The sequence below is a fragment of the Penaeus chinensis genome, chromosome 12 (genome assembly GCF_019202785.1).
Source record: "Penaeus chinensis breed Huanghai No. 1 chromosome 12, ASM1920278v2, whole genome shotgun sequence".
NCBI classification, from domain to species: Eukaryota; Metazoa; Arthropoda; class Malacostraca; order Decapoda; family Penaeidae; genus Penaeus; species Penaeus chinensis.
Window position 1 is genome coordinate 8470286 of NC_061830.1, and position 5000 is coordinate 8475285.

The window sequence follows — 5000 nt, forward strand, 5'->3', positions numbered from 1 at the left end:
GAGGGGTGTGGGGGCAGGGGGAGGGGGCGATCCAGTTTCTTCCAGGTAAAGGATCAGACGGCAAATCTCGCGCAAGAATGAGTCTCAACTTCTTTCCTCCGTTCTTGAGACTTATATCCAATTAACTTTATTATTCCTTGTAATAAAAATATTTTGGGGGACTGGGAACCTTCGGAACTTCAGAAATAAACTGCTTCACGGCAGTAACATCCACAAAGCCGCTGGACGACGGAGGCGGGAAAAAAATTCAAACGACGAAGAATGTCAACAAAACAACGACGACAAAACGACGGTGACAGCGAAGCCTTCCTTCCTTCCTTCCTTCTTATTTTCCTTCCTTCCTTCCTTCCTCCCCTCGGCGGCGGCGGCGGCGGCGCGGGCACTTGGATCCACGGTTCGAGGGTGCGCGCGCGTTCCAGGAGAGCGAGTGAACGAGGGGATCCGTCCCCTCGGGTGGCTGGAAGCGGACTGCTGGCTCCCCCCCTTGAGTCAGCGCCCCTCACACCCACTCCGGGATGGGGAGAGAGAGAGGGAGAGCGCTCGGAGTGGCCAGCGCAGGTGGGGAGGAAGGGAGGGAGGGGAGGAGTGCGGAGACAGGTGAGGGGAGAAACAGAGACAGAGAAAGAGGGGAGGAGAAGAGGTGGCGTCTGTGGGGCAAGGAATGGAGAGAGCTGCACATAAGAGGGTAGAAGGGAGGGAGAGGGAGAGGGAATCAGGTTAGGGTTGTGAAAAGAAGAGGAGGGACTAGCTGGTAAAGGGAGGGAAGAGGGGAAAGAGAATCAGGCAGGTATTAGAGAGGGGAAATAGGACAGCGGAGTGGTCGGAGTGGCTGGCGCGGTCAGAAAGCGACAGAAGGGACCGGGAGTGAGCGAGTGAGAGTGAAGTGTGTGGGTGTGTGTGTTTGAGAGAGAGAGAGAGAGAGAGAGAGAGAGAGAGAGAGAGAGAGAGAGAGAGAGAGAGAGAGAGAGAGAGAGAGAGAGAGAGAGAGAGAGAGAGAGAGAGAGAGAGAGAGAGAGAGAGAGAGAGAAAGAAAGAGAGAGAGAGAGAGAGAGACAGACAGCCAAAAAACGAGAAAAAAAACAATGACTATTTTGTTATATATGTACATATCTCATAAACAAGACACGGGCCGAAAGCCCCCCAGACGAGCCGACGAAGCGAAGCCCGCGCCGCGGCCTGAATCCAGCCGCCCTGAGAAGGTCATTACCCTGACCTTGCAAGTGTCATGGAAGGCATCGGACGAAATGAATGAAAACCGCAGCGAGGAACAACTCTCCCATTCTGCCGACGATCTGATGTATGCTCCGCTGTGCGATGGAATGGAATGCTATGCTATGCTATGCCATGATATGGTATGCTATATTATGTTATGTTCTACTCTGCTATGTTATGCAATAAAATAGAATGGAATTATGTCCTATGCTATGCTATCCTATGCTATGTTATATTATGTTCCGTCCCGATAGAGGTATGGGACGCGATTTATGCGACATCATATATTTTATATTGAATCCCATTATTTAAACAAACGGCCGTCGCTTAGGTAACACAGAGACACGTGACAAACAAACAAAAAGACAAACAATTAGATCCATCCAGATAAGAACACAAAACTAAATAATCGGACATACTTACGGAAGGGCTACCAAGTATTCAAAAAACACACACAAAAAAAAACAATAAATGATAATCATAAGCAAACAGACAAACAACAAACAACCTCTCACACAACGAATGCGAAATCTCACGGCCACGTGACATAATGCCAAGGATAATAAGGGCAAACACGCTCCGTAATTTGCTAATGAAAATGTTGATATGAATACTTTTTTTTTTTTAGTTTTTTTCCTTATTCAAATGCATTTATCATTTTTCTCTCGCTTGCCTGACCCTGACATTCATTCTTACTGAACATGCACAAGGCAATTTGATTGCGAGTCGTGAGCCTGATCAAGAGAAGGATGGTGAGGAGGAAGAGGAGGAGGAGGAGGAGGAAGAGGATGAGGATGAGGATGATGATGATGAGGAGGAGGAGGAAGAGGAACTTACTGAACATGCACAAGACAATTTGATTGCGAGTCGTGAGCTTGATCAAGAGAAGGATGGTGAGGAGGAAGAGGAGGATGAGGATGAGGAAGAGGAAGAGGAGGAGGAGGAGGAGGAGGAAGAGGAAGAGGAGGAGGAGGAGAAGGAGGAGGAGGAGGAGAGGGAGGGGGTGAGGAGGGGGTGAGAAGGGGGGGGGGAGGAGGAGGAGGGGGAGGGGGAGGAGGGGGAGGAGGAGGAGGAGGAGGGGGAGGGGGAGGGGGAGGGGGAGGGGGAGGAGGAGGAGGAGGAGGAGGAGGAGGAGGAGGGGGGATGTGGAGGAAGTAGGGAGAAAGGTTGCGGGAATGAGAAGGAAGGGATTGGGAAAGGAGAGAGGGGAGAGGGAGAAGGAGAGGATAGATTGAAGAAAAGAGCAGATGTAAAAGGGAGATAAAACATAAAGAGAAAGCAAAGAGAGTAGGGGGATAACAAGAGGAAAAGAATGACAGGTAAGGAAGGAAGGAAGGAAGGAAGAAATGAAGGGCTGGAGGAGTAAGAGAAGGAAGGATAGAACGGGGATGTAGAGAGGAACAGTGTGATAGAGGAGGATAACGAGATGGAGGAGGGGAAGAAGGAGATAAAAGGGGAGACTGAGAGAGAAAGAAAAAGAGAGGGAGAAAGAGATAATAAGAAGTAAAAGAGAAGAGCGAGAAGAGAGAAAGAGAGAGACCGAGGGGATCAGGAAAGAAAGAAAACAAAACAAAAAACGCACAGACGAAGCAGCATAAGACAGCGAGATGGAAGTGGGGGTGGGGGGTCAGAAAGGGGGTAAGAAGGGAGGCCAGAGCTATGACTTCGCATTTTTACTTAAATAAAGCATCCAATAAAATAAAAAAAATATTCACCCCACTTTTAGCAATGAATTTGGAATTTTCGGACAACGCGCCTAGCTACCTCACTCCCACACCCCTACCTGTCCTCCCCAGCCACCCGCCACCCCAATCTCACACCCACCCACCCCCTCCTCACACCTCCCCACCCCCACCCTTAGGGTCCCATCCTCCCCCTCCCCACCCCACCCCTACCCTATAAACCCTACCTCCCCTCCACACAAGTGAAAAAGTCAATAACCAGTGGTGATTATTGTACGCTTGGGGGAAGGAGGGGGGGGGGGTTAGGAGGACAAGGGAGGGGGGAGGGACGACAGGTGAGAATAAAAAAAAAAAAAAGAGGAAGAGAGACGGAAGGGGAGAAGAGGAGAGAAGCGGGCGATGGGGAGGGTACGAGAAGGAGGAAGGAGGGGGACATGGAGGGGAGGAGTAGTGGCGGAGAAAGGGGAGGCGGAAGAAGAAGAAGAATAAAATGATAAAATGGTTATAATGATGACGAGGAAAAGTGATGCTCATATATAATAAAGAAAGAACACGACCATGAAGAAAGAAGCCGAAAAAAAACACAAAGAAAACAAACAAACACACCAAACTAAGAACTAGAAAAAAAAACGATAAAAAAGTCAAAGCCAACATGCGAGCCGCGAGTTCCGAACGGACATAAAAGAAGCCTAACTAAGCCCATGAAATTACATAGGCCTAAGTTCCCATGGCATGCCCGGCGATCGTCCGACGGGGATCGATAGGCCCTCCTGGGGATCACAGGGCGGAAGGAACCTCTTGCTAGATGCTTGGTGAGGCAATAAAGGAGGCCAGAGAGGCACAAATGAGGCGAGAGAGGCAATAAAGGAGGCGAGAGAGGCACGGGTGAGGCGAGAGAGGCACGGATGAGGCGAGAGAGGCACGAATGAGGCGAGAGGCACGGATGAGGCGAGAGGCACGGGTGAGGCGAGAGAGGCACGGGTGAGGCGAGAGAGGCACGGGTGAGGCGAGAGAGGCACGGGTGAGGCGAGAGAGGCACGGGTGAGGCGAGAGAGGCACGAATGAGGCGAGAGGCACGGATGAGGCGAGAGGCACGGGTGAGGCGAGAGAGGCACGGGTGAGGCAAGAGAGGCACGAATGAGGCGAGAGGCACGGATGAGGCGAGAGGCACGGGTGAGGCGAGAGAGGTACGGGTGAGGCGAGAGAGGCACGGGTGAGGCAAGAGAGGCACGGATGAGGCGAGAGAGGCACGGGTGAGGCGAGAGAGGCACGGGTGAGGCGAGAGAGGCACGGGTGAGGCGAGAGAGGCACGGGTGAGGCGAGAGAGGCACGGATGAGGCAAGAGGCACGGATGAGGCGAGAGGCACGGATGAGGCGAGAGGCACGGGTGAGGCGAGAGAGGCACGGGTGAGGCGAGAGAGGCACGGGTGAGGCGAGAGAGGCACGGGTGAGGCGAGAGAGGCACGAATGAGGCGAGAGGCACGGATGAGGCGAGAGGCACGGGTGAGGCGAGAGAGGCACGGATGAGGCGAGAGAGGCACGGATGAGGCGAGAGAGGCACGAATGAGGCGAGAGGCACGGATGAGGCGAGAGGCACGGGTGAGGCGAGAGAGGCACGGGTGAGGCGAGAGAGGCACGGATGAGGCGAGAGGCACGGGTGAGGCGAGAGAGGCACGGGTGAGGCGAGAGAGGCACGGGTGAGGCGAGAGAGGCACGGGTGAGGCGAGAGAGGCACGGGTGAGGCGAGAGAGGCACGGGTGAGGCGAGAGAGGCACGGGTGAGGCGAGAGAGGCACGGGTGAGGCGAGAGAGGCATGGGTGAGGCGAGAGAGGCACGGGTGAGGCGAGAGAGGCACGGATGAGGCGAGAGGCACGGATGAGGCGAGAGGCACGGGTGAGGCGAGAGAGGCACGGGTGAGGCGAGAGAGGCACGGATGAGGCGAGAGGCACGGGTGAGGCGAGAGAGGCACGGGTGAGGCGAGAGAGGCACGGATGAGGCGAGAGAGGCACGGGTGAGGCGAGAGAGGCACGGGTGAGGCGAGAGAGGCACGGGTGAGGCGAGAGAGGCACGGGTGAGGCGAGAGAGGCACGAATGAGGCGAGAGGCA

General features: G+C 54.1%; 1 protein-coding gene across 1 annotated transcript in view; it reads right to left on the reverse strand.

Moving 5' to 3' along the window:
- Positions 1-5000, reverse strand: part of LOC125031165 (ras-responsive element-binding protein 1-like) — a 212849-nt gene that overhangs the window by 92381 nt on the left and 115468 nt on the right. The window lies entirely within an intron of this gene.